This window comes from Petaurus breviceps, unplaced genomic scaffold (genome assembly GCF_028583685.1).
Source record: "Petaurus breviceps papuanus isolate PSGF00001 unplaced genomic scaffold, PetGlider_PUasm1.0 183, whole genome shotgun sequence".
Classification (NCBI taxonomy): Eukaryota; Metazoa; Chordata; class Mammalia; order Diprotodontia; family Petauridae; genus Petaurus; species Petaurus breviceps.
This window is the reverse complement of record NW_027185791.1, coordinates 16,855,475-16,866,232: the sequence shown is the minus strand read 5'-3', so window position 1 is coordinate 16,866,232 and position 10,758 is coordinate 16,855,475. Positions and strand designations below refer to the sequence as shown.

Genomic DNA, 10,758 nt, shown 5'->3' with positions numbered 1-10,758 from the left:
TCTTCTCTTCTCTTCTCTTCTCTCCTCTTCTCTTCTCTTCTCTCCTCCTCACTGGTCCTCTCCTCTCCTCTCCTCTCCTCTCCCCTCTCCTCCTCTCCTCCCCTCCCCTCTCCTCCCTCCTCCCCTCTCCTCTCTTCTTTCTTGATGCTTGATGATCTCATCCACTCCCATAGCTTCAACTATCACCTCCATGTAAGTGACTCACAAACCTATATCTCTAGCCCTAGACACAAGACCTGCATTTCTAATTGTCAGCTAGAATCTCTGTCTGACTACTCTGCCTATACCACAAGCTCAACAAGCCTAATATCTTTTCAAAACCTGTTTGTCTCCCTGGGTTCTTGATTTTTGTTCAGAGTACCACCATCCCTGAGTCACTCAGATGCATAACCCTGATGCTGTCTTTGATTCTTGTGACTCCTTCACCCCACCCCACCCCCATGGAACCTGTCAACAAATGCTAATGATTCTCACTGTAATCACAAACCTGTTCCCACTGCTGCCACCCTAGCCTAAGTCTCCTTTACTTTTCATCAGAACTGCTAAAGTGCTTTCCTAACTGGCCTCCCCTCTTCTAATCTTCCTAACAGGGACACTGTGTAAAGTCATGGAAATCTGTACCTTAATTTTATTGAAGGGGAGAATATTTTGTTACTAGTATCCTCATGATTTGTTGTTGTTCAGTCATTCATTCGTGTCTGACTCTTCGTGACCCTGTGGACCACAGCACACCAACACTGTTCATGGGGTTTTCTTGGCAAGGATGTTGGAGTGGGTGGTCATTTCCTTCTCCAGTGGACTGAGGCAAATAGAGGTTAGATGACTCACCCAGAATCACACAGTCAGTGCACTCAGGTCCTCCTGACTCCAGGTCCAGCACCTTACCCACTCAGCCACCTAACTGCCCTATTTCTTATGGTACCTCATTCTTCTGATACCACATCTCTAAATGCCTTTGAGCTAATTGTGATTAGACTGTTAAAGTAAGCAAGCCAATGGTGGCTTGTGAGCCGTAATTTTAGGACCATAGACCCCGCTCCTGCCCAGACCAAATCTAGGAGTGTGAATTGGAGTATAAGCTGCAATGAGGGTGCTACATGTACACGGTGTGTACATGTATGTAAGACCTATACAAAATAAATATGACATCATTCAACAGGAAGGTATTGTCGGCTGAGAGGATCAGTAAAGGTTTTACGTAGGAGGCAGCACTTGAACTAACCTTTGAAGGAAACTAGAGACTCCAGGTAGGAGTGAGAAGTGGGACCGCCTGTGCAAAGAGCCGTACCTTCAATGGGCGTTCAGCCTGGCAGGACCGCTCTGGTCCTGCCCTGTCTGGGTGAAGATGGGCTGCAGTCAATCATCATAATTCATCCCATGTCTTAGAGGATTATTGCTGTGATGTCGCCTTGACAATTCAGTGCTCCAACGTTACGCACACTGTGAAGAAAGACGCTGTCTTTATCCTGTTGAGCGCTGGCAGGTTTCATCAAAACCCAAGCTTAGGGAGTAACTTACACTTGGTCTCACAGCCAGAAAGTGGATGGGGAAGGATTCAGATTGGGGCTCTGCTGATTCTGAGTCCTGTGCTTTTTATACAACACCAAGCTTCCTCTCATATAGGGGGTAACTCCACCAGTGTGCCCACAGCAAGGGAGCCTCTAAGCATCCTGGGTAAGAAGTACATCTTTGGGTATCTTTTAGTTCAGTCCTGTCTGACTCTTCATGACCCCATTTAGAGTTTTCTTGCTTCTTTTGTTTTTTTTGTTTTTTGCTTTTTGGAGGACAATTGGGGTTAAGTGACTCACCCAAGGTCACAAGGCTAGTTTTTGTGTTAAGTGTGTGAGGCCGGATTTGAACTCGGGTCCTCCTGACTCCAGGGCTGGTGCTCTATTCACTGTGCCACCTAGCCGCCCCTCATTTATTCTTCATGAGGCATATTCTCTAGACCAGTGGTGTCAAACTCAAATAGCAACGGGGCCCACTAAACTTTGCATAAAGGATCCCTAAGGGCTGCATATCAACTTATATTTAAAATGTAACATTTACCATGTTTTCTTGGATTTTAGTTTTGCTAAATATTTACCGATTACATTTTTATGTATTAGTGACATTGCGGTTATGGAAACTGTACCTCAGTTTTATAGAGAAAAAGGAAGATTTTGCTGCTTGTAATTTTATAGTAGGGGCTGCCGGTGCTGCAGTGGTTAGAGTGCTGAACCTGGAGTCGGGAAGATTTATCTCCCTGAGCTCAAATCTGGTCTCAGACACGTATTAACTGTGTGACCCTGGGCAAGTCACTTAACCCCACTTGCCTCAGTTTCCTCATCTGTAAAAATGAGGCTGGAGAAAGAAATGGCCAATCACTTCAGGACCTTTGCCAAGAAAATGCCAAATGGGTCACAAAGAGTCAGACGTGACTCAAAATGACTGAACAACAACATACTTACTACACCATCTCTGCTGTGATTCAGGCTTTTCTTGGGAATGTTATGGGCAGCATATGGCCTGCAGGCCGTGTCATGTATTCAACGTCTCTCCTCTAGGCACCTCATCATCCTGACAACTTGGCCACTTGGCTGTTGCCGTCACAGAATCTCAGAATCCGGGAGCTGAAAGGGTCCCAGGAGGGTACTTGGTCCAGCCCATGACTGAGCCCCGTCTATCACATAATCAATGCTGGTCATCCAGCCTTTGCTTGAAGACTTCTGGTGAGGACTGCCTGCCTCCTGAGGCAGCTCATTCCATTTTTGGACCACTCAAATTGTTAGGAAATTTTCTTTTAGGTCAAAGAGAGGGCGTGTACTAAGGGCAAGTGCTGCACTTGGAGGCAGGAAATCCTACATATGGAGATTCTGGCTCTGACGCTGACCATGTGGTTGTGGGGCAGTTGTTGACATTCTCCAATCCTTAGCTTCCCCATTTGTAAAAGGGAGTTAATGATTCCTGCCATACCTACCTCATCAAAGGGTAGTCATGAGACACATGTGAAATAATATGTGCAATGCACTTTGATTTAGAAGCTTTATACAGGTGCATAAGTTATTAATACTCTGCACAATATATATCAGGGCAGCTAGATGGCACAGTGGCTAGAATACCGGGCTGGAATCAGGAAGACTCATCTTCCCAAGTTAAAATCTGGCCTCTGACACTTACTAGCTGTATGACCCTGGGTAAGTCACTTAACCCTGTTTGACTCAGTTTCCTCATCTGTAAAATGAGCTGGAGAAGGAAATGGCAATCTACTCCAATATCTACCAAGAAAACCCCAGGGGCAGCTAGATGGCAGAGTGAATAGAGCACTTGCTCAAGAGTCAGGAGGATCTGAGTTCAAATCTGGCCTTAGACACTTGACACTCTTACTAGCCATGTGACCTTGGGCAAGTCACATAACTGAAATTGCCCTGCCCTCCCCCCTCCAAAAAGCAAAAAAAAAAAAAAGAAAAAGAAAAAAAAAAGAAAGAAAAAATAAAACTCCAAAATGGGGTCACAAAGAATCAGACAGGACTGAACAACAACATAATGCATATAAATTTAAGTATATAAAAGGCTTATATGTATAAACTTAAAATTACACTACAACTTTTAGGATACCCTGTATCAATGTCAATTGTTATTATGGATCCTAAATTTGTCCCTTTGCAGCTTCTATCCAGTGTCTTATCCCTTTGGGGGGATACAGAGCAAACCTAATTCCTTTTCTATGTGGCAACCCATAAAATACATGAAGCCAGCTGTATTCCCCTTAGTCTTCTCTTCTCCAAATCTTTAACATGTTCTTTTTTTTTTTTCAGGTGATCAGGGTTAAGTGACTTGACCAGGGTCACACAGCTAATAAGTTTTCGAGTTCAGATTTGAACTCAGGTCCTCTTGACTCCCCTCTATCCACCGTAGCACCTAGCTGCCCCAACATGTCCTCTCATGACATGAATTCACCATCTTTGTTGCCCTCTTCTGCTCTCCAGTCCATCAATGTCCTTCTGAAAATGTGACACCAGCACCATATTCTGGATATGGGCTGACCAGTGCAGAGGAGATTGTCACTAGAGCTTCCTTATCCCTGGGAGTGCCCTTGCTGTCTCTCTGTGTCTCTGCCTTTGTCTGTCTGTCTGTCTGTCTCTCCAGTCTAAGATCTTTCTAGCTGTTTTGGCTGACATGTATCGTCATGTATCTGCTGACTCAATATTGAGATTGTAGTCAATAAAAATCTAGGGGTGAAGAAGAAGACTGATCTTGCCTGTGGGGGGTAGGAGTTTTCTCATTTTTGTTTTTGGGAGGCAATCAGGGTTAAGCGATATGGGGGGGGGGGAGTGAGACACCGTTTTGTTACCACCATATTAGGTATGTCATTGATCATAAACAAAGTCAAAAGGAATGATGGGGTTAGGAGAGGGGTGCAGAGGAGCAGTGTCACCAGAGGGACTGGGGCCATTTCCTCTTGGCTCCTTCATTTCTAAGATTAAAGGCCCCAACATAAACCCCATTAGGCAGCAGAGGAAATTCAGGGCTGGTCTGGGGAGGAGAGATATAAAAATGGACAAAGAAATAAAGCTGAGCTGAAGTCTGTATACCAGCGGTGGTTTGGCAGTCAGGCCCCTTGGCAGAGTTCTTAGCCCCAAAAGACTCCAGTCTTTAAGGATAGATAGAGAGACCCCTTCAGAGGAGTGAACTATGTGGAAGAATCCAGGAAAGGTGGGGGTTCTGCATCCCAGACCCTCATATGGCTGCAGAGTTCAGGGTTCTCTGGATCCTACCTCCCACATGGCAGCTTTGGGGATGGAACCAGATATTAAGATCAGGTATCCAACAGGCTTTTCTGTCTGTGAGACCATGGACAAGACTGTAAGGGAGGCCTCCTGCCATGGACACAAAGAATGATGCTGTTCTGGAACAGTCCTTGGCTCTTCAAACATCACTGGGGTCTTTAGTGCAAAGCTCTGCAAACACAATGTGCCATGCCCTCAGGAACTGCAAATACAAATCTAGCGAGGCAGGAAAGTATGCAGAATTGGGGTGGGGGTGGGGAGCAGACCCGTGTGTCAGAAGGGGGTCATATCACATACTGCAGCCTCAATTACCCACACAGAAAACGGGTTGTAGACACAGAAACAAGGAGAAATAATCCTCATACGAACTGCTTACTCTCCATTGGTGGTTTGGCAGCCTGGCCACACTCACACTCAAATCAGTTACCCCTCTGTGGCTACTCAAGAGACGTCAAACTCAGCTTACCCCCAAGAGCCCTTGTTCTTTTGTCCCACTCCCATTTATTTCTGCTGAGGCCACTCCCACCATTCCAGGACACCAGGTTTGCAACCTCAGTGTTACACTCAACTCTCCACTCTCATTTACCCATAGATCCAAGCAACTGGAAAGCTTTGCTATTTCCACCTCCTCAAAATCTCTTGCCTCCAACCTCTTCTCATTCAACCATGACCTTAGCTCAGGTCCTTATTATCTCTCACCTGGACTATTGCATGGCTGTCTAATTGATCTCCCTGTATCAAAACTCTCCCCACTCCAATTCATCACCTTTACAGACACCAAAGTGATTTTCCTTAAGATCAAATATGGAGGAAGCAGAGTTAAGGTGGGGGAGGAGCAGGAGGAAATACAGTCAATCTTCCCATCCTGATTTCTTCAAACAGATCAAGAAAATGCACTAGATCTAGTCCTCTTCAGGAATCCAAGAAAAAAAAATCAGAGTGAGTCATTTTTCCAGCCCAGGGCAACATAGGGCAAATAACAGAATGGTAGGTCTTATGGATACTAGGTATGGTTTCTAACCAGGAAGAAGAGTGTGGAGCATTCTAGCACAAGGAGAAAAGTGAAAAAAAAAAACCCAACTCATTTCTTACCGTGTTTCCCCGATAATAAGACCTATCCCGAAAATAAGCCCTCCCCTTACTGTGTAAGATTCCTCTAAAATAAGCCCTCCCCCGAAAATAAGCCCTATTGAGATTGCTACTGTAGTGAAGGTGATCCCCTGCGCTACACGCTACATTACGGTACCCTCTGTATGCACCGCCTCCCCCCCCCGCCGTGAAACGCACGTCGCACTCCGAGCTGCATCCAATCAGAGCTGCAGCAGTGAGCGTGTCATCCTGTTCTTCCCCAGTGATTTGCTTGCTGGTACATTTTTTTGTTCACATTTACCTGTTTATTAAAATTGCTGTCAATGTTCATTAAAATAAGCCCTCTCCTGAAAATAAGCCCTCTGGTGTTTTTCTGTCCAAAAAAAAATAATAAGACAGTGTCTTATTATCGAGGAAACACGGTATATAGAGGGGCCTGATCTAATATAGGGTGCAGAAACAGGGGCCAACTGGTAACACTGTCATTCCCTACACAGCCAGATCCAGGGTGACGTGAGAAGGGGACCAGTGCATTGGGGCAACATTTGGGATAAGTAGTGGTTGCAGGTTCCAGACTGTGTATAGAGCTAAAAGCAAGTCAGAAGTATGTAGCAGTTGTGTGGTCTGACCTCAGAAATAGAAGAGGGTTTGAGTTCTAACCTCCAGCTGTCTGAAGCTTATTGTGGAATAGCCAGAGCAAGAATCTCTGCTCTGAGATTCCCAGCTGGTTGATAATGGCTGAGCTCAGCAATAGTCTACTAGAACTCTAACCCAAGGCAGGTCCGCAGATGTATTGCTCATACCCAAACCCAAGGTAGGAACTTACAGAACTCAGGCCAAGAGGACAGAAAAAAGACTTTCCCCTGGATCAGACTATTTTGAGAGCACTGAAATCTTGCAGGACTCCAGTCTGGCTTATCCCTGAAATATTAGAATAACACCACACTTAACCCCCAAAGACAACAGCAGCAGGACAAGACCAGACATTCCTTCTAGAAGTAAACAGAGGGCAAGTCACTTAACCCCAATTACCCTGCCTTCCCCATCCAAAAAAAAAATAGAAGTAGAAAGCTCAAAGTCAGGAAAGAAACTGAAAGAATGAGCAAACCAAAAAGGAATCCTATCATAAAGAGCTATTATGTTGACAGTGATCCTCAAGACATGAATCCAGCAGAAGAGAATGACTCTAAAACATCTACAAGCAAAATATCAAAGAAACACAAAACTTGGGCACAAGTTCAGCTAGAATTCCTCAAAGAAAACAGATTAAGAATCATTGTACCTGAAAGGTATAAACAAAAAGAAAGCCTAGATGTTATATTTCAAGAAATCATAAATGAAAACTGCCCAGATTTCTTGCAACCAGAGGCAAAGTGGAAATATAAAAACTCCACCAATCAGCTCCTGAAAGAAAACCCCAAATGAAAACTCTTGGGAATATTATGGTCCAAATACAAAGCTTCCAGGTTAAAAAAAAATACTGCGATCAGTCAGACAGAAAGAATTCAGGTACCAAGGAGTCACAAGTCAGAAACACCCAAGACTTAACAGCAAAGACTACAAAGGAGTGGAGAACTTTGAATACAATATTTCAGAAGGCAAAATATTACATCTGAAAATAACTTACCAACAAAACTTAGTATAATCCTACAGAGGAAAAAAAATGTATTTTTCATGAAATAGAGAGGTTATGAATATTCCTAATGAAAAGAACAAAGCTACTTATAAACTTTGAGATATAAACACAGAAGTCAAGAGAAACATAAAATAGTAAACATAAGTGAGCAATTATAAGGAACTAAATGAGCATAAATTGTTTATACTTCATTATGGAGCAATGATATGTATCCCCTCAGAACTTTTAGAGGGAATTTAATTAGACAGAAGGTCTAGACATGGTTTTATTATACTTTGGTGCTCTTAAAAGAAGAGAAGGGGAGGGGAATACACTATTGGGGGAAAAAGGAAGGATGGGAAAATTTTCTCACATATTTGGGGTGTACAAATTGAAGTCCATACAAACAAGGAAGAAGAGGTTGGGAAATGGGTGACATAAAAACCTCAGGCTCATCTGCACTGGGAAGAATTTACACAGTTGGCTATACAAATATATTTCACTCAACAGGAAACAGGAGCCAAAGGGGAAAAGGAGGAATAATTAGCAGAATAGATTAGGGGAAGGATTATTTCTAAACAAAATAAACTTGAAGAAGCGTAAATCTCAAAAAGGGACCTCAAATCTCAAAGTAAAGAAAGGACTCATGATGAAATAGGCTGCCTACCTCTGGATAGAGAAGTGATTGACTCAGAGTGCCAGACAGATGATGGAGTCAGAGTGCAGATTAAGACATACAATTTTTTTTGACATGGCCAATTAGAGAATTTGTTTTGCTTGACTATTCATGTTTGTAACAAGGATTTTACTTTTCTGGCTTTCTTAATAAGAAGAGGAGGAGATGAAGAGAGGTAGAAAAGAGAAAAAACAGATTTTTCATTGATTGGAAAAAAAGATTTAATTAAAAAAAAAAACAATCAGTGGTTCCTTACCTACTCTAGGATCTAAACACCTCTGCTTGACTTTTAAAGCCTTTTTAACAACCTAGCCCCAATGTGTCTTTCCAGCCTCCCCACACATCATTCCCCTCCTTGAAGCACCATGCAGTCAAGCCAAAACCATCTTCTCTTTTTCTCTCATCCAGCACTCTATTTCCCATCTTGGCATTGGCTGTCCCCCATGTCCACACTCCTACCTCATTTCTAGCTCATAGGTTTCACTTCCAAGCCTCACTCCAATGCTGGAATTCAAACTTTGGAGGAGCCTCTGACCTTTCAGGGCAGGGACTTACTTTCTACTTGTATTCCTCTTGCTTAACACAGTACCTGACATATGAGTGCTTAATAAATGCAAGTTGTGTTGACTGGAAATCCCTCACTTCCTTCAAGACCCAGCTCATACTCCAACTTCTTTAAGAACCTTTTCCAAATCTCTCCAACTTCTACTACCCCCTCCCCAATACTATTATCTAGTTCTTATTATTTTGTATTGACTCAGTCACTGTATGGGTGCTACATAAAGAATAAATATGTATACAGAATCCCCAGCAGAATGTAAGCTACTGGAGGGCAGGTCCCCAGCACTTAAACTTTTACTATGTGCCAGGTACTGTGATAAGTGCTAAGGCTTTTTTTTTTTTTAAGCAATTGGGGTTAAGTAACTTGCTCAAGGTTACACGGCCAGTTATTTCTGGGTGTGATGCTAAGTATCTGAGCCCAGATTCGATCCCAGGTTATCCTGACTCTGGGGCTGGTGCTCTTACTCATTGAGCCACCTGGCCATCCCTAGTGCTAAGGCTTTTTAAAGGGGGAAAGAGCAATAAAACATTCCTGGCATTCAAGGAGCTTGTGTTCTAATGAAGGATTATATGGTAGGGAGAGGGGAAAGAGAGAGAGACAGACAGAGAGACAGAGACATAGAGAGACAGAGACAGACAGATACAGAGACAGAGACAGAAAGAGACAGAGACAGAAACAGAGACAGACAGAGACAGAGAGAGACACACACACAGAAGCAGAGAGAGAAACAGAGAGAGAGAGAAAGTTTATTTATTCATTCTGTATGTTTGTATTTGTTCTGCAGTCACCAAGGATATCAGCATGGTAGAAATGGATGTTTGTAGGTAACATAGTCAAGCACACATACGTAAACATAATCCTATATATAATATATACACACACATGCACACACATATATATGCACATGTTGTCTTTCCCAGTAGAACATAAGTTCCACAGCAGGAATTATTTCTGCTTTGGTTTTTGTTTCCCTAGTACCTAGTACAGTGCCTGGCTTTGGGTGCTTAATGATTAGGTTGGCTGGACTATGAGGTCTAGTCCTTAAAGCATTTGAAAATATTCCTGCCTGGTTTCGGTCTAAGTGAATATGTGGTTAACTCAGGGGTCAGGGCTATGTGATGATGAAAAGTTTTCTAACTGGTTGTGGAGCCAGAAGGACTGATGACTCAGGGTTTGCTAAATTGGGACCGAGTAGGCCTACAAAAGGGGCCGCTAGTTGCTTCATTACTCTCATTTTCTTTGCTTTCTTACTCTAAGGAATTAGAACTAAGGTGGGGGAGGGGATGGAAGGGGAGCTGACCCAACTCCTGCATAGCCATGGCAGATGTGAGGATATGGCTATGGGGTGTCTGGAGTTTGTTCTCTCCAATCTTAGGGGAACCAGTATTCCAAGGTGGACGTGTCCAGTCAAACCTTAGGGGTTTAGGCAGTCCGGGGGTCCTGGACACAACCAGAGCTGAATAGCTTCAGAATCATCAAACAGAGGAGCCTGGCCCAGTGACATGACTCATACATACTAATAGCATGCCTCACTAGGAAATTCAGGAGGACTCCAAAAAGGGGAAAAAAGGACTCCCAGAGCCAGGAGTGGGAGGACCTGCCTTTGCCTCATTTATCTCACTCCCTCTGTACTTGAGACTTGAGCCCATATACCCTGGGGTCCTCATTCATGTAACGGGTGAACCCACCTACCTCTGGTTTGGAGGGAATATTTTGTATTAATTGCTTTTACTGCTTAGTAAATACCTTTTGTAAAAGCTAATTAAGTCTGGCTGGCTAATTATTAATATGGAGCATACTGGTGGGAACTCCTGAGCAATAACGCTATAAACTCACTCCACAGAGGTATCCCTAGAACCCTGAGCTACCACTCCAGGCACCCAAACTTTGAGTATAGGTTGGGAAGAGTAGCTTGAAAAGGGTGCTACATTAGCAAATGCATGTTAACTATTTTAGAGAGGGAGAGAGGGAGAGGAAGGAAGGAAGGAAAGAAGGAAGGAAGGAAGGAAGGAAGGAAGGAAGGAAGGAAGGAAGGAAGGAAGGAAGG

General features: G+C 43.5%; 1 long non-coding RNA gene across 5 annotated transcripts in view; it reads right to left on the bottom strand.

Moving 5' to 3' along the window:
• The window catches only part of LOC138161123 (uncharacterized), a 29,667-nt gene that overhangs the window by 8,812 nt on the left and 10,097 nt on the right, over window positions 1-10,758 (bottom strand). For 4 of the 5 annotated variants that reach the window (XR_011168275.1, XR_011168276.1, XR_011168274.1 and 1 more), the window contains one exon: window positions 1,289-1,440. This is a non-coding gene — a long non-coding RNA (uncharacterized lncRNA). Of the gene's footprint in view, window positions 1-1,222; window positions 1,441-10,758 lie in introns of all 5 variants that reach the window. The other variant, XR_011168277.1, reaches the window with a different exon arrangement.